The following is an 18031-nucleotide window of genomic DNA, read 5'->3' as shown; positions in this document are numbered from 1 at the left end:
GTCCCATGCTTCACATTCCCCAAGAGTGAGAGGTGAAGTAAATGTCTCCCTTGTAACCCATCATTGCTTCCAAATTCTTCCTTTTTCCTGGATTTGCCATTGAATTCAGTGGAAGTACAAATGTATCCAAGCTAAGAACGGTAAGAGGAAATGATCAGAGGGTGGAACCTTTGAAGTAAAAGTTATGGCAGTTTAATTGGGTATGAGAGAATGCCGTGTTAATAAGTGGTTTAGCTGGGGGAAAGACAAAGTTTATTGGCTCTGAAAAGGCTGAAAAAATTGAGGCCAGGTTTGGATCATCTGTGGATATTGATGTCATTTGAAAGAGGAAAAGGGAAAACAAGAACAAACCCTTCCCAAGTGCTGAAGTTATCTGTTGGTGATATGGTTTGGATCAGTGCCACACCCAAATCTCATGTCCATTTACAATCCCCAGTGTTGGAAGAGGGCCTGGTGGAAGGTGATTGGATCATGGGCGTGGACTTCCCCCCTTGCTGTTTTCATGATAGTGAGTGAGTTCTCATGAGATTTGGTTGTTTTAAAGTGTGTAGCACCTCCCACTTCTGTCTCTTCCTCCGGCTTTGGCTGTGTAAGACATGCTTACGTCCCCTACCACCATGATTGAAAGTTTCCTGAGGCCTCCGCAGCCATGCTTTTTGCACAACCTGCGGAACCATAAAGCAGTTAAACGTCTTTTCTGTGTAAATTTTCCAGTCTCAGGTAGTTCTTGATAGCAGTGTGGGAACGGACTAATACGGTCCATGGCAGTGGAGTGAGTGGCTGCAGAAGTTAGTTGTGGCAGCAATAAGGAGGGGCAAAGGGCAGTAAAGCCTGATGGGCTGTGCCTCAGAGTAGCTCTGTGTTGGGCTAAGAAAAGAGGAGAGAGAGTTTGGAAGCAGCGTCTTCACCATCCTTCCAATGCCAGTACCCATGGATCGTGCCTGCCTTCAGGTACTGCCTGTGGCCACTGCTCCACCTTTGTGCTGGGCCTCGCTCCCTCTCCCAGTGTCATCGTTCCTGCACTTGTCACGTTGCTGTCTTCTCCCTTTCAGCTGGATCTTTTGCATCAGCGAGCAGAGTGTTCTTAGTAGTGCCCACCTTTGTAGGAAGTTCATTTTAACTGGGACAACATCCTTCAAAGGCTTAGAACAATGATACATTCATAAATTTTTTTAAAACTTCTGCATGTCAAAGACTGCCGTAAACAAACACAGCAAACCAGGAGAAAACTATTTGCAACTCAGAGCCAAACAAGGTGCAGATTTCCATAAGATGCCCTACAAATCAGTAAACGTGGCAACTGTCCAGTTTTTAAAGGGCAAGGAACCAAAAGCTTGCTAGAAAGGAAATAGAAATGGCTCCTACACATTAGAAAAGATGCTAACTTTTGCTAATAAAGAGACAAATTTAAATGATAAGGAGGTGCCATTTTTTCACCACGTTGACAGAAATCCTAAAATAGCACTGTTTAGACAGAGGTGTGGCTATCCATGTTTGTAGTGGCACAGGATAGCCATTGGCAGTCCTGCAGTAACTACTGTTGGATAAATTATGGTTCTTCCCTACAATGGAATAACATGCAGCTTTAACAGAATGAGGATGTGTTTTCTGTGCTGATGGGGAATGATCCCTGAAAAAAGCTAGGAGCAGAATACTGGAGGGGCAGTGCCACTTATGTTGTTAAACAGGGGTATTTTCATTATTTGTATGTGCAGAAAAGGAAGTAGAAGGCCTTCTCCTGGCTGAAGCCAAACTCTCTTTTCTGTTTTTGACTAGATTGCCCTCAGGAGTACTACCTGTTCTTGCTGCTTAGAATGTTCATCTAATTTTCATGTTGCTCCCTACCTCTCATCACTGAGCGCTCAACTGTCCCTACTCAGAGAGGCCTCCCCAGGCACTCTAGTTGCAGCACAACTTCCCTGCCCCTTTCACGCCTGTGCCTGCCAGGATCTAGCATCTTCACACAGGCTCCTGTGCTACCTATCTGCTCCACAGGCATTGGGCTGCTTGAGGGTAGAGTGTCTTGTTCTCTGCTGTATTTCCAGCTCCCCGAGCAATGTCTGTCTAGCTCAGAGAAGGTGCTCAGTGTTTGCTTAATAACAGCTAAAATCCTAATACCAATTCTGATGATGGTGGGAGGAAGGAAGAAGAAGAAAAGGGCAGAGGGGCAACTTCAGTTTTTTTCCCCACTCATTTGAGGGAGGCTTGTATTAATTTCATTTAGACAATTTTCATCCCCTTCTGATTGTGTTCCCCCCAATTCTGAAGCCAGTCATCTATTTTTTGTGTTACGTCAAGCCCCTACTATAGCCTCGGTATTTTTTACTCTTCTTTGCAGAGCTTTGTTTCCAGATACAAATATAAGCTAAATGTATGGAGATTTTTCACAAATGCTTATAGATCAAGTAGGAAATCAGTTGAAGAGGGGATCGTCTGTGAACTGTTAATGATTGTATATGCAGAGAATCTCTCTGGTTGGACACATAAGAAACTGGTAACATTGGTTGCCTTGGAGAAAAAATAATTTGGTGGGGAGGGAAATGGGTGGGAGATTATTTTTCATTGGGTCCTTTTTTGATTGTTTTGAATTTTGACCACAAACATAAGCCAAATAAAAGTTTAAGTTATTTTTTCACCCTAAGGGCAAAGGGGCACTGACTAGACATCTAACAAATTACCATGTCATGTTCTAATAGCTGAAACATTTAATTGTAAATCAAGAGACCTGAGGGCATTTGAAGCCCAACCAGGAAGCAGCTTACCACATTTATGAGCTGGCAAGACCAGCCTGAAAATAGAATGATCACAGAACAGGACTAGGTAGCTCCATAGACTGTAACCCACATGAAAAATAATTTTAGGAGTACGTGAGCCATTTTTTAGCCTCCACACACATGTCCTTAGTCTTATCAGTTGACCTACGGAATCAATGATTCACTTTTTCTTTTTTTTGAGGCAGAGTGTCTCGCTTTGGTGCCCAGGCTGGAACGCAGTGGCGTGATTTCTGCTCCCTGCAAACTCCACCTCCTGGGTTCAAACGATTCTTATGTCTCAGCCTCCAGAGTAGGAGGGATTACAGGCATGCACCACCACACCTGGCTAATTTTTGTTTGTTTTTTTTTTTTCAAGTAGAGACTGGGTTTCGCCATGTTGGCCAGGCTGGTCCTGAACTCCTGACCTCCAGTGATCCGTGTGCCTCAGCCTCCCAAAGAGCTGGGATTTCAGATGTGAGCCACCGAACCTGGCTTCTAGACTTTTAAGGTTTAGCTTGTGCTTTGGTTTCTTTGTAAGCCTTGTTTTGACAGAGTTCAACATGAACGATAAAAGAAGAGCAAGAGACGACTTATGCCTGAGTCACCTTTCTCCCTTCCTCCCTCCTTTATTCTGATAGAAACCTCCACCCTCTGTACTGCCTCCAGCCGATAGCTTCTGTTTGGCTGTAGGTCAGCTGGCCATCTAGAATCCTATTTCTAGGGCTTGCATCCCAGGGAAGTGCAGATGTTCTCTAGAGCACTTGGGGCTGGCAGGATTGTCTCAACAAGTGGGACTGCTGTGTAGTTTTACCTCATTACCATCATCTTTCCTAGTCCTTTTCATTCATCTGTTGTTTTAAAGGGTTTTGTTGGAATTAATTAACTGCAGAAGGGGAAAAAAGCAAACCTTTGCCTAGCTGCAGGGGGGTAAAGTGCTACAAGGAGGAGGCAAGTCCTGGATGCGTGGGAGGGGGAGGAGCTGGTAATGATGGGCCTTTGCAGATGATGGTGAGGTAGCTGATATTTCCATACCTTTGTTGCACAGAGGCTCTGGCAGAACATTAATGAGTAATAATGCTCACAGCCTCTCACAAAGTTAAATTGGTCTCTGTGTGCCTCAGTCACTGAAGTAGAAGATGTAAAGGAGTGATTTATCCAGGATAGGGTCAGCCCTCACAGCAGATGAATTAGGAGTGCAGCCCAGAAGTCTTGGCATCTTCACGCCTTGCTCTCACCACCATAACTTCCTTCCTTATTTTTAAATCAGCTTGCGGGGAGAGCAAAAAAAGTAATGGGCTGTCTTAAAAACCAGAATGTGGTATGAAAGGATTTAAAGACTTCCTTTCTTCGTCTTTTTTTTACTTCCCTCTTCCTCTTTCAAAAAAACAAAAACAACTTTCTGGTTTGATGACAGTCTATGGCATTTCAGGACTTCCCTGCCTACTTCTCACTTGACAGAGCCATTTCCTGGGATCAGCATTGGCTCAGCAGCACAGCATATATCTGAAAGGGGCTTCCATCCAATTTTTTTGTCCTTAAAATTTAGCCTGCAATAAGTATAATGGTTCTACATTTACTAAAATAGAGAGTTGGCTTCTAAAACCAAATAGTTTAAAGAAGAAATGCTGATCATTTTGTTTCTTCCAATCTGTAAAATTGCTACTTTTTTCCTTTTTTGTTGACTCAGTAGCCATGCAAATACTCCTCCTTCTGCCCATCAAAAGGTGTCATTAAGAACATGAATAGGCTGGCCATGTGTAGTGGCTCATGCCGGTAATCCCAGCACTTTGGGAGGCTGCAGCAGGCGGATCACCTGAGGTCAGGAGTTCAAGACCAGCCTGGCCAAGGTGGAGAAACCCCATCTCTACTAAAAATACAAAAATTAGCCGGGCGTGATGGCTGATGACTGTAATCCCAGCTACTTGAGAGACTAAGGCAGGAGAATCACTTGAACCTGGGAGGCAGAGGTTGCAGTGAGCCAAGATAGTGCCACTGCACTCCAGCCTGGGCAACAGAGCGAGACTCCATCTTAAAAAAAAAAAAAAAAAAAATGAATGGGTAAGCCACAGACAGAAAGAAAATAATTGCAAAATATATATCTGAAATATGTTTTTATATAAATATATGTAGAACTGACTGAATAATAAAAAAATTTAAACAACCCTTTTTTTTTCCCTCCCCCAAGACAGGGTTTTCTTGCTCTGTTGCCTAGGCTGTGGTGTAGTAGCGCAGTCATGGTTCACTGCAGCCTCAACCTCATGGACTCAGAGGATACTCCCACTTCAGCTTCCCAGGTACCTGGGTTCACAAACAAGCACCACCACATTGAGCTAATTTATTTATTTTTATTTTTATTTTTTGAAATAAATTTTGAAATTTTTTTTGAAAGGCAGAATCAAGTGATTCTTCTGCCTCAGCCTCTTGAGTAGCTAGGATTACACGTGTGTACCACAATGCCCAGCTAGTTTTTGTGTTTTTAGTAGAGATGGGATTTCACCATGTTTGCCATGCTGGTCTCAAACTGCTAACCCATGTGATCTGCCCACCTCAGCTTCCCAAAGTGCTGGGATTACAGCTGTGAGATACCACGTTTGACCTAATTTATTTTTATGTTTTGTCGAGATGGAGTTTGTCTGTGCTGCCCAGGACAACTCAGTTTTCTAAATGACCAAAAAATTGACATTTCACAAAAGAAGATATACATATAAGCGCATCAAAAGTGTTGATCATCTTAGACATCAGGGAAATGCAAATTACAATTACAGTAAATCTCAGTTTATACCTCTGAAAAGGCTAAAATGGTACAGACTGAATAACAGCAAATGTTGGTGAGGATATAGAGCAGCCAGAGCCTCTTAAAAAGCTAGTGGTAAAACTATAATTTATGAGAGTTCTTAACTTTGGAGAACTATTTGCTGTTAAAGTTAGATATACACCTACTCTATGACCCAGCAATTCTACTTCTGCATTTTTATCCAAAAGAAATGAAAGCATCTCTATAATAAAGCTATACCAGCCTGATAGTCGAAAACCGGAAACAGCCAGGTGTCCTTCGATAGGAGAATGGATAAACAAAGTGTGGCAATAACAGGGAACAACCCACTGATACACACACATGGATGAAGTCAAAAACATGCTGCATGAAAGAAACCAGACACAAAGAAAAAAAATACCTTATTATTCCATCTATTTAAAGTTCAAAACAAGGTGGAACTTAACTGTGATTATAAAAGTCAGAATAGTCATTGCTGGAGGGTGGGGAGTTGACTGGGAAGGGAACTTCTGTGATAGTGGAAATTGTTCTATTTTTTGACTATGGGTATGACTTACGTAGGGGTATCCATTTGCTAAAACTGATGGAAGATAAACAGCGCCTTGAATCTGTGCATATCAGACTGGGCGTGGTGGATTATACCTGTCATCTCAGCACTTTGGAAGGCCGAGGTGGGAGGTTTGCTTGAGCCTAGGAGTTTGAGACCAGCCTGGGCAACATAGTGAGACTCTGTCTCTACAAAAATAAAAATCAAAATTTTTAAAAACCTGTGCATTTTACTGTATATAAGCTTTGATGCCAAGTAAAGGGAGGAGAGGACCCTGGGAAGGACGAAATGATTGACCCAATGGCCACTCATCCTTCTCCCCTGCTCTCAGTGCACGAATCCTGACATGGAGAGAGGGACACAAAGTACATTTGGCCCTCGTTGGAACAGGGCAGGTGCAGAGGCAAGCGCGTTGTGGCAGAGAAGGCCTGTCCTGAATAGCTGTGAAATAAGTCCCATTGCTCATTGAAGTAGCCCTGGTGAATAAGGCCCACTTTGTGTTTTTTTTAATAATTGGAATTTGCTTCCTTTTTATCATGAGGACTGCCCTGTCTGCCTCAGAGGCAGCCTTCATAATAATAGCAAATTGTGCTACTTGGACTCAGTGTACTTGGGGATGTACAGTGGAACTTGATCATTAGTAAAATGAGAGACATTCTCATCTTACAAGAGTTGTAAACTCTTCATAGTCTAGTTAACAGCATACAGAATTACTGAGAAATAAATCTGAATCTGCATCAACTTTTCCAATGGAAAAGAGCAATCGAGTGCTTATAAGGAAGAGAGTTCAAAACCAGCTGTAGAAGAAAGACCACTCCATCCTGGCCTCACCTCTGTATTAAAGCCAAAATTTCATCATTGTTTTTTGGTTTTTGGTTTTTTTTAGACGGAGTTTCACTCTTGTTGCCCAGGCTGGAGTGCAGTGGGACAATCTTGGCTCACTACCACCTCCGCCTCCCTGGTTCAAGTGCTTCTCCTCCCTCAGCCTCCCGAGTGGCTGGGATTACAGGTGTATGCCACCATGCCCAGCTACTTTTTTTGTATTTTCAGTAGAGATGGGGTGTCACCATGTTGGTCAGGCTGCTGTCAAACTCCTGACCTCAAGTGATCCACCCCCTTTGGCCTCCCAAAGTACCGGAATTATAGGCATGAGATACCTCACCAGGATCATCATCATTTTAGAAAACTAGTCTTGGGCTGTCTTAATAACTAGGCCAAGCTATCCCAATTTGAGTCCACAGCCTTGCCCATTTTAGTTTATCTCCAAGCCATAAGGTGTGGATAATTACTGAAGTAGTCACGTGCATCATTGAGGAATATCAGGAATGTACTCTACAACAGTGGCCTTCAACCCTTAGTGTGCCCCTAGTGAAATGCAAATACTGGGACCCTGTTCCCTGAGAACCTTGGGGTCAGGGAAGTAACCTTAAGAGTTTGCATTTCTAATAATCTCTGGGGCTTCTAAAACAGGTGGTTCTTAACACTGAAAAACACTAAAAAATAGAATAGGTGTTTGAAGGCAGAAAGAGGAATTCATTCTCTGTGTTTATCAGGCACTGTTGGGGGCCATAGCTTCCCAAGAAAAAGAACCATGCTTACTCTCAGTGTCCCTGGCATCAGCGTGGTTGCTAGCACTGAGTGAGAATGTAAGACATTTTGAATGAGTAAATTCATTAAAAACAAATGAATAAATGATCTATACATAGGATGCTATCAAACACAACTCTCTTCAGATACTTTGATGTTATTAAAAAGGATTGCATATGTGGAAAATCTTTATTAGAATTAAACAAGAAACATGTTAAGTGACAACAGTAGCAGAGAGAAAATAGCACATGTTCCAAATTAGGAAAGTCAATGAGGCAGGAGGATTGCTTGAGCTCAGGAGTTCAAGGCTGCAGTGAGTTACGATCATGCCACTGCATTCCAGCCTGATGACAGTGAGACCTTATCTCTTAAAAAAAAAAAAAAAAGAAAGAAACAAAGAGACTTAAGATTTATTAAGCCAAACTGGATATCAGGGATTTTTTTTTTTTTTTTTTTTTGAGACGGAGTTTTACTCATGTTACCCAGGCTGGAGTGCAATGGTGCGATCTCGGCTCACCGCACCCTCCACCTTCTGGGTTCAGGCAATTCTCCTGCCTCAGCCTCCTGAGTAGCTGGGATTACAGGCACGCACCACCATGCCCAGCTAATGTTTTGTATTTTGAGTAGAGACGGGGTTTCACCATGTTGACCAGGATGGTCTCGATCTCTTGACCTCGTGATCCACCCACCTCAGCCTCCCAAAGTGCTGGGATTACAGGCTTGAGCCACCGCGCCCGGCAAGGATTTTTTTTTTTTAACATCAAAGTCATGCAGATGCATAATTTGGAAACGTCAGAATGTCCTATGCAATTGCCTGACTCAGTCCTGGGTCCTTTTTCGAGGGGCAGTCACTTTAAACTCAACTAGGCCAAGCGTGGTGGCTCACACCTATAACTCCAGCACTTTGGGAGGCTGAGGTCGGATCACCTAAGGCTAAGGCAGGGGAATTGCTTGAACCTGGGAGGTGGGGCTTGCGGTGAGCCAAGATCACACCATTGCACTCCAGCCTGGGCAAGAAGAGTGAAACTCCGTCTCAAAAAAACTAAAATAAAATAAACTCTTAACTGTTTCTTTTGGTATTTTTGTCCATATTGTAAAATTCTGTCTTTTGGCTGGTTGTGGTGGTTCATGCCTGTAATCCCAGCACGTTTTTTGTTTGTTTGTCTGAGACAGAGTCTTGCTCTGTTGCCGGGCTGGAGTGACGTGCTCTGTTGCAGTGGCGTGATCTCGGCTCACTGCACCCTCCGCCTCCCTGGTTGCCTCAGCCTCCAGAGTAGCTGGGATTACAGGTACTGGCCACCATGCCTGGCTAATTTTTCGTATTTTTAGTAGAGATGGGGTTTCACCATGTTGGCCAGGATGGTTTTGATCTCCTGACCTTTTGATGTGCCCGCCTTGGCCACCCAAAGTGCTGGGATTACAGGTGTGAGCCACCGTGCCTGGCCAATCTCAGCACCTTGGGAGGCAGAGCCAGACGGATCACCTGAGTTCAGGATTGGGAAACTAGCCTGGCCAACATCGGGAAACCCTGTCTCTACTAAAAATGCAAAAATTAGGCTGGGTGCAGTGCCTCACACCTGTAATCCCAACACTTTGGGAGGCCAAGGTGGGTGGATCACCTGAGGTTGGGAGTTCAAGACCAGCCTGACCAACATGGAGAAACCCCATCTCTATTAAAAATCCAAAAATGAGCCAGGCATAGTGGTACATGCCTGTAATCCCAGCTAGTCAGGAGGCAGAGGCAGGAGAATCACTTGAACCCAGCAGGCAGAGGTTGCAGTGAGCTGAGATTGCACCATGGCACTCCCACCTGGGCAACAAGAGTGAAACTTCATCTCCATAAAAAAATTAGCTGGGCATGGTGTCATGTGCCTGTAATCCCAGCTACTCAGGAGGCTGAGGCAGGAGAATCGCTTGAACCAGGGAGCTGGGAGGTCAAATACCAACTCCTGTTTTAGAAGATGATTTAACACTCTCATACCACCCCCTGCCCCTCAACATCCCAGTTCTGTTTCCATTATTCCAGTTAAATTACGTTATAATTTGGTGTTGACCTGATTATCCTGTGTTGTCCGATACTGAGCCTTGGCATGGACTGTTTTTATATTTCCTTTCATGTATATATGTGTATATTTGATTGACTGGATGGTTTTCTGTCTCCATCACAAATTTTTTTTTCCAAACTCTTCAACAAAACCATAAAATCCCCCCAATTACTCTTTCTACCATACTTTATATTCTACTGTAGTCTTTAGTATTCCACTATATTCTATAATTTGTCAGTCCCATCCTTCCCCTCTGCCCTCTCCCCCGTTTCCCCTGACATCCCTATGGAGCCCTCCATTCTCCTGCACAAGTCTGGGCTCTTTGTTCTCTTTGCTTTCTGTGCAGCTGTTGTTCTGGGACGGCCTTTTCTTCCTCTGTGGAGCTCTGTTTCTTGGATTCTGTGTCTTCCTCTTCCAGGTTTATTCCCCTGTTTTGATAGAACTCACCCTCTAATAACTTCGTCAGGAAAGGTTTACAGAAGCTAAATTTTGAAGCTTTGCATGTCTGAAAATGACTTTTTCCTCCCTTCACATGTTATTTGTGGTTTTCTGGGTATAGAGTTAGAGGTGAAAAATGAATGCTTTTCCTTCAGAATTGTGAGGCTATTGCTTCACCGTCAGTCTCCTGGCTTCTAGTGTTGAGAAGTCTGAAGCCATTTGGAAATCTTGAATCTGTATTTATGACCTCATTTTATTCCTCTCTTTGGAAGTTTTTAGGCTCTTCTTTTTATCCTTGAGGTTCTTAACCAGGCACCACAGTCCCCAGCAGTAAGAAGCACCAGTTCCTTTTCATGTCTTTTTCTAGCTGCTGTTAGCCAACTTACTGGTTCACTGTGCTCCCCAGCTCAGATTCCCACTGAACAAGAGAGGAAGTTCGTGTCTGAAGAATTCTCTTACCTTGCCATGGCAGGATGTGACAGCTTTAGGGAGTGGCCATTTTTTCTAGATCTTAGCTTGCTGCCTGTAGCAAATTTGTACACCTAAATTCTTTCTGACAGATTCTGAGGAGTAGTTAGTTGTTCAGTTGACTATTGAGTGAGATAATTGCTCCAATTATGTCCATCCAGTGTTGGTTTTTAGCTTCCAGACTCACTAAGGCATTGCTCCTGGCTCATAACATAGTAGTGTATATGACTTTAAAATTAGCCCTCTAAAACCAAACAATCAAAAGCAACCCGACTGCAGTGTAGCCAGCGACAAGGGGAAAACTCATTTGCCACCTCCTTTCAGTAGGTCTCCTGACTTAGAGCTTTATTTTTACATAAAATGAATCGAGTATCACTGTTCCCAAAAAAAGCTGTTTTCATGGACCAAAAAACAAAAGAACAAAGAAACAATTTGTCCATGCTTCTCCTTTTTTCTCTTCCTTATTTGTCGGCTAAGGTATCTTAAACCTTGTACCTGAAATTACAGCTTATGACAAGATCATTGAACATTCTGCAGGCTCTCATGGGAGGTGCCTAAGCCAGGCTAGGACAAATTCCAGGCTATTGACAGCCATTCAAAAATGTCTGTCATCTGTTGCAATTGATAAATCCTTCCCTGTGCATGCTCTGAAATACTGAGTTCCCAGTGTGAGTAGCAACTGAGAGGTTAGCCAATGCCAAGAGTTGTTACTTTAATCAGTATCACTTCACTGGAATTTATAATGTGTGATGTTGATACGGTTTCCCAAGATCCATACATGCTTTCAGCAAATATTTATTGAGTGCCTACCAAGTGCCAGACACCATACCAGGTGCTTGGGTTATATCAGTGAACAAAATAGACATTGGTTCCAGCCCTTGTAGAGTTTCCACTCCAGCAGAGAGATAGACAGTAAAAGAATAAGCATAACAAATAATTTATGGATGCCTTAGAAAATGCTAATATGATAGAGAAAAGACATTCTGAGGAGAGGATCAGGATGTGGGGTGAAGAAGAAGGCTGTGGTATTAAGTAAGACGGGCAGGGTAAGCCTCACCGAGAAGTGGAGATTTAAGCAAAGACTTAAGGGAGGTCATGAAGTTAGCCAGAGTGCTAACTGGGAAGAGAGTCCTTGGGTAGGAGGAGTAGCTTGAGGCAAGGCCTCTAAGATGGATGCATGCCTGAAGGGGACTGAACAAGGGGTTGAACTGGGAGAGGTCTGGGAGGTAAGGACTGGACAGTTGTTGACCCCCGCAACTAAGACGTGTAAGGCTGTAGGCAGAGCAGACAAGGGCACTCAAGGCTGTTGGGTATATAAAGCTGGAGTTAGGATCTGGGCTGAAGAGAAGACATTTGGGGGTCATAGGCATACAAATAGTGTTTAAGGCCCGGGACTAAATGCAGTCACTCAAAGTGGAGAAGAATCCAGGGTCTTTCTGTGCTAGAAGACTACCAGATGCCATCAAAGAAGCTCAAATTAGCAAGCAGACAGGTCTAAATAGCAGGCCATTCTATAGGTAGGGGGACTGTCTAGATTAAAGGAGATCAACTTTTCTTAGCTTGACATTTCTCAAAATCGAAAGTTTGTGGGGACAGAAGCCACCAAAATTTACAATACACTTTGCTGCCAAAGATGACTTAGCCTCAGAAAAAGACAGAACAAGTGACTCATAAGTCCCAGATCCCTTCATCTTTCCTAGCAGCCACAATTGTTAAAATTTCTTTCTGGATTCTAGAGTGTGTTTTTTTTCATAACACAAGAGGATAAGACGGAGGATGACAGGAGGTATTGATGACCTATTGTGTGCCAGACACTATGCTAAGTGCGTTCACACACATGTCAGTGGCAGTTGCCTTGTTCTGAACTGATCTATCCCACCTTGTCCCCCTGGCAAATTCCTTCTCATCCTTCAACTCTCAGATACTTCCCCTCTCTCTGCACCCTTCCCCGTCTCATACTCTTATGCTCCACTGCACTTCCTGTGTAGTGGTTTTCTCCTAATGTAATTGCTTGTTTGTGTATCCGTCTCGTGAATAAATTAAATGAGGGTAAGAAATCTGTCTATCTCCAGTGGCCAACAAAGAGTCTGGAACACTGAAGGCACTCAACAATAAGGGCTAAGTTGATGACTATCTCATTAAATCATCACCCTGCAAGGTAGTTCTTATTATCATCATTTTCTAATTGGTTATTTGAGACTCAGAGAAAATAACTTGCCCAGAGTAAAAATAAATAGAGTCACGCACCACTCGTGTGTTCATGATGATGTTGGTATAAAGAAACCTACCACGCTGCCAGTCATATAAAAGTATAGTACATATAATTAGGTACAGTACGTAATATTTAAGAATAAACAGCTATGTTATCGTTTTATGTATGTATACTTTTTTTTTTTGAGACAGAGTTTCGCTCTTGTTGCCCAGGCTGGAGTGCAATGACACTGTCAGCTCACTGCAACCTCTGCCTTCTGGGTTCAAGCAGTTCTCCTGCCTCAGCCTCTGGACTAGCTGGGATTACAGGCACATGCCACCAGGCCTGGCTAATTTTTGTGTTTTTAGTGGAGACGGGGTTTCACTATGTTAGTCAGGCGGGTCTCCAACTCCGACCTCAGGTCATCCACCTGCCTCAGCCCCCCAAAGTATGGGGATTACAGGCGTGAGCCACCAGCCCAGCCCTATAGTATACTTTCAGTTGTTATTTTAGAGTGTATTCCTTCTGCTTGTTAAAAAAAAAAAAAAAAAAAAAAAAGTTAGCGTGAAACAGCCTCAGGCAGGTCCTTCAGGAGGGATTTTATAAGAAAGTATTGTTATCACAGGAGATGGCAGCTCCAGATGCAATGTTGCTCTTGAAGACTTACCAGTGGGAGGTGAAAGACAGTGATACTGATGGTCTGCAGGCCTAGACTAATGTGTTTGTTTGTCTTAGTTTTCTTAAATATTAAAAAGTAAAAACAGTGAAAAAATTTTAAAATAGAACCTTATAGGATATAAAGAAAGTATTTTTCTACAGCTGTGCTATGTTTTACACTTGATCTTAGCCAAAAGGCCGAGAAGCGATGCTGTGCTATGTTTTAAGCTAAGTGTAACTACAAAAGAGTCACAAAGTTTTGAAAGGTTAAAAGGTTTATAAAGTTACAGCAAGCTAAGGTTAAATTGTTACTGAAGAAAGAAAAAAAAATTTTTTTTTGAGACAGAGTCTTGCTGTATCGCCCAGGCCAGAGTGCAATGGCACAATCTCGCTTCACTGCAGTCTCCGCCTCCCGGGTTCAAGCAATTCTTCTGCCTTAGCTTCCTGAGTAGCTGGGACTATAGGTGCGTTCCACCATGCCTAGCTAATTTTTGTATTTTTAGTAGAGATGGGGATTCACCACATTGGCCAGGCTGGTCTCGAACTCCTGACCTCATGATCCACCCACTTGGCCTCTGAAAGTGCTGGGATTACAGGCGTGAGCCACTGCACCCAGCTGAAAAAAATTTTTTTAATAAATGTAGTGTGGTCTAAGTGCACAGTGGTTATAAAATCCACAGTAGTGTATGGTAATGTCCTAGGCCTTCACGTTCACTCACCACTTACTCACTGACTCACCCAGAGCAACTTCCAGTCCCGCAGGCTTCATTCATGGTAAATGTCCTATATAGGTGTACCATTTTTTATCTTTTATACACAGGTTAAGTATCCCTTATCCAACATGGGACCAGAAGTGTTTCAGATATGGGAATTTTTTTTTTAATGTTTGTATTGTACTTAGCAATTGAGCACCCCAAATCTGGAAATTCAAAATTTGAAATGCTCCTTTTAGTGTCATGTCAGTGCTCAAAAAGTTTTGGATTTTGGAACATTTTGGATTTCAGATTTTTGGGTTTAGCATGTTGAACAGTACCATATTTTTACTGTACTTTTTCTAGGTTTAGATATGTTTAGACACACAGATACTTACCGTTGTGTTACAGTTGACTGTAGTACTTAGTACAGTGACATGCGATACGGATTTGTAGCCTAGGAGCCATAAGCTTTACCAACTTCCACGTGGAGTAGTCTATGCTATCTAGGTCACTCTATGATGTTGGCACAATGATGAAATCACCTAACAATGTATTTCTCAGAACATAAGCGACACATAACTGTAAATAAAATTGATTAAGTAGCAGGGACAGGTTTCTACACTGACTGCAAAGCCAATGTACCCAAGTGCTTTGAAAACACAGATCCAAAATAGTGTTGGTGATATCTGGGACTTCACTGTACAAGCAGTGCTCAGATATTCGGATATTCCTGTGTAAAGACTCGATTTCTGATTCTTCTTACAAAGTATATGCACGACCATCAGGTAGAAAACAAATTAGGAAAGTTTAAATATGTTTCCTATAGGAGACTGTAATAGATACCAACTGAGAGATGTGTTGTTTCTTCTGGATTCTTACATACAGTCTTTTTTTTTTTTTTTTTTTTTTTAGAGCAAGTCTTTTCATTTTTATTACTTAAAGTTTCATTTTTTATTTAGCTTTCTGACTCTGTGCTTGCGCCTTCAACACTTTCACAACGATTTTCTGCTCCTCGATAAGGAAAGCACGCTTGATCCTGTCACGAACACATTTAGCACACATGGAACCACCATAGGCCCTGCTGACATGTTTCTTTGTTTTGGACAATCTCATAAGAACTTTAGGTCTTACGGCACGAACCCCTCGAAGCCTGCCTGGGCACACACCACATGCTGATTTTGGTGCTTTCCCAACTTGGTATAAAGGTAAACAATTCTATTACCAGGGGTCCGGGACAGCCTAGTTTTGTTAGAGGCGGTATTGTAGGAAAGCCTACGTCGGTATGTCAAACGCTGGACCATTCTGAGTGCCTGCACACAGCGTCCCCGGAAGAATACAGTCTTAAATTTATGGTTTAAAGCAGAGATATCCAAAGGAGAGAACACAGTCATGGGTTCTTAGTTTCTATTTCTGTTTGGGCCCATAAAGTCCCTTCCTCACCCCTCTTTTCCACTTATCACTGGAGAAAAAACTAAAAAACATGGCTTCAGGCTGCTCAAAGCCCAAAATAAAACAAAACAATAACAACAGAATAAGGCAGGTTGGACAAGCTTGATTTAAAGTATTACCTGAGAAACAGGTAAATCCGTTAAGGCAAAAAGTAGAGTTGGTTGGAGTAAACGAAGAGTAACTGCTACCGGATATAATGGGCTTTTTGGCAAGAGTGACAATTTTCTAAAATGAGATTGTGGTAATAAATATACCAAAAACTGTTTAGTTGTACCATTTTTAATGGGTGAAATCTTTAGAATGTGGATTACATCTCAGTAAAGCTATTATAAAAAGTATTAGCCAGGCTAGGCACTGTGGCCCATGCCTGTAATTCTAGCACTTCGGGATGCCGAGGCAGGAGGATCCCCTGAGCCTAGGAGTTCAGGATCAGCCTGAGCAACATAGTGAGACCTTGTCTTGTAAACAAAATAATAATTATAATTAATTAATTAATTAAAATATTAACGTATTAGCCGTTAGCGAAACAAGGCATAACGGTGTATGCCTATAAGTCCCAGCTACTCAGGAAGCTGAGGCAGGAGGATCACTTGAGCCTAGGAATTCCAAACCAGCAAGATCCCATCTCTTAAAAAAAATACTACCTGAGAATAAGAAATGATTGGTCATCAGATTTTCCAGCATTCTTGCAGAGTACAAGTAAATTCAGCAGCTTATATTTAGGTTCTTGTTTCTCTTCATTCTTAGAGGGAAACTTCCTTGGTGTGACTGAGGTCATGTTTTTGGATTTTGTTCTTTTATTTGCATGAGTCCCCCTCCTTTTAGTTGTTTCATTCACATGAAACCATCAGTGTCCCATATTCTGAGCCCTGTTCCTTCATTATCAACAGTGAGAACAAGGAACACGCTCACACAATCCTTGCCGTTACCAGCTGAGCCTCACAGTGACTGGAAGGCTGTAACAAAGCCACTGGTCCCCCAGGAGAGGGTGTTAGTCACAGACTGTCAGTCTGGGGTGAGGATCCCTGGATCAGAGGTCTTGCTCTCACAGCAGGGAGATCATGATACCACGTTTCTCAAAGCAAATGGCTAATATACAAGGAAGAATCAAAGAATGGAAGGATCTGCTGTACTTAATTGATTGCTCCGGTTTTTGGTTTTTTTTAACTAGTATTCCCTCAAACAGTCTATGCTGGCAGAGTTAGCCAGCTTTGTTTCAGCATACCTTCATCCGCCAGCCAGCGAATGCCAAAGCATCTTTTTCAAACTTTTTGGCCTTCAATCATAGTTACACGTTTTACATTATGATCTGTGTGAGTCATGGTCACATAAAATCACATGCTTCGAGAGGGGGTCTCAGAATCTAAAGAAACTGGACTTGTTCAAGGGTTCATACATCACCTCGCAGCAGGGATGGGTGACAGGAACCTTGGAGGACAATCTACATTTCTAAATGAAAAAGCTGTTTTGGCCACCCCTAGCTAGCAGATTAAAGAAAGAAACTCTACTTAACTGTTTTCTCTTGCTCTAGAGATGGAGGATAGGAATTCTTTTTGATGGTCAGTGATGCCGTGGGTAAAAATCTTCCATTTATTAAAGAGAAACGATGTTGTGGTTTACAGATGGCTCAGCTGTGGTTAGCATCTATGAAAACCATTTCCTGCGTGCAGTAAAAAGAAAGTTTTCTGCTTTCAGTATCAACCTCCGTGAGAATAAATATTTCTTTGTTGAAATCCATTGTATTGCCTTAGCAAAGTGACACTTTGGGCTCATGCTTAAGTAACCCCATTCTTGTGATCAGCATTGTATACATCAGTGCTTCCTAAGGGCTATGTATGTATGTATGCACGTATGTATTTTTTGAGAGTCTCGCTGTGTCGCCCAGGCTGGAGTGCAGTGGCACAATCTCGGCTCACTGCAACCTCCGCCTCCTGGGTTCAACCAATTCTCCTGCCTCAGCCTCCCTAGTAGCTGGGACTACAGGCACATGTCACCACACCCAGCTAATTTTTTGTGTTTTTAGTAGCGATGAGGTTTCACTGTGTTAGCATGGTCTCGATCTCCTGAACTTGTTATCCACCTGCCTAGGCCTCCAGAAGTGCTGGGATTACAGATGTGAGCCACTGCACCCTAAGAGCTCTTTAAATCCTGGGTTGTGAGGGGTGGCACCACTGGGGGAATCCTGTTGATGCTGTATCCCAGCTTTGTGAGAAGAGGTGGGATCTGCCCCCAGAGAAGAAGGGGCAGGTTGGGGTCTAAGCCTCAGTGAGTTTCCCATTGATGTTAGTAGAATTGTGGCCTCTAGTAGGCCAGAGATGCTACCCTGGCAACTGAGTGAGCAAACAATGTTGCAGATGCCACTGAGAAAACAGATTCAGGAGTCAGCACCCTAGCAAGAGTGCCAAGTGCAGAAAAATGACCTTCACCT

General features: G+C 42.8%; 1 protein-coding gene and 1 pseudogene across 2 annotated transcripts in view; one reads left to right on the top strand and one right to left on the bottom strand.

The window, feature by feature from the left end:
* Positions 1-18031, top strand: part of CFDP1 (craniofacial development protein 1) — a 132989-nt gene that overhangs the window by 88619 nt on the left and 26339 nt on the right. The gene's annotated exons all lie outside the window — the stretch shown is intronic.
* LOC116555641 lies at positions 15068-15493 on the bottom strand (annotated as a pseudogene). Its single transcript, XR_004270610.1, has one exon. The product of XR_004270610.1 is annotated as a 60S ribosomal protein L34 pseudogene (transcript).

Source organism: Sapajus apella, unplaced genomic scaffold (genome assembly GCF_009761245.1).
Source record: "Sapajus apella isolate SASKATOON/1434 unplaced genomic scaffold, GSC_monkey_1.0 scaffold15, whole genome shotgun sequence".
Lineage (NCBI taxonomy): Eukaryota > Metazoa > Chordata > Mammalia > Primates > Cebidae > Sapajus > Sapajus apella.
The sequence above is the reverse complement of the archived record's forward strand: the minus strand, read 5'-3'. Positions and strand labels throughout refer to the sequence as shown.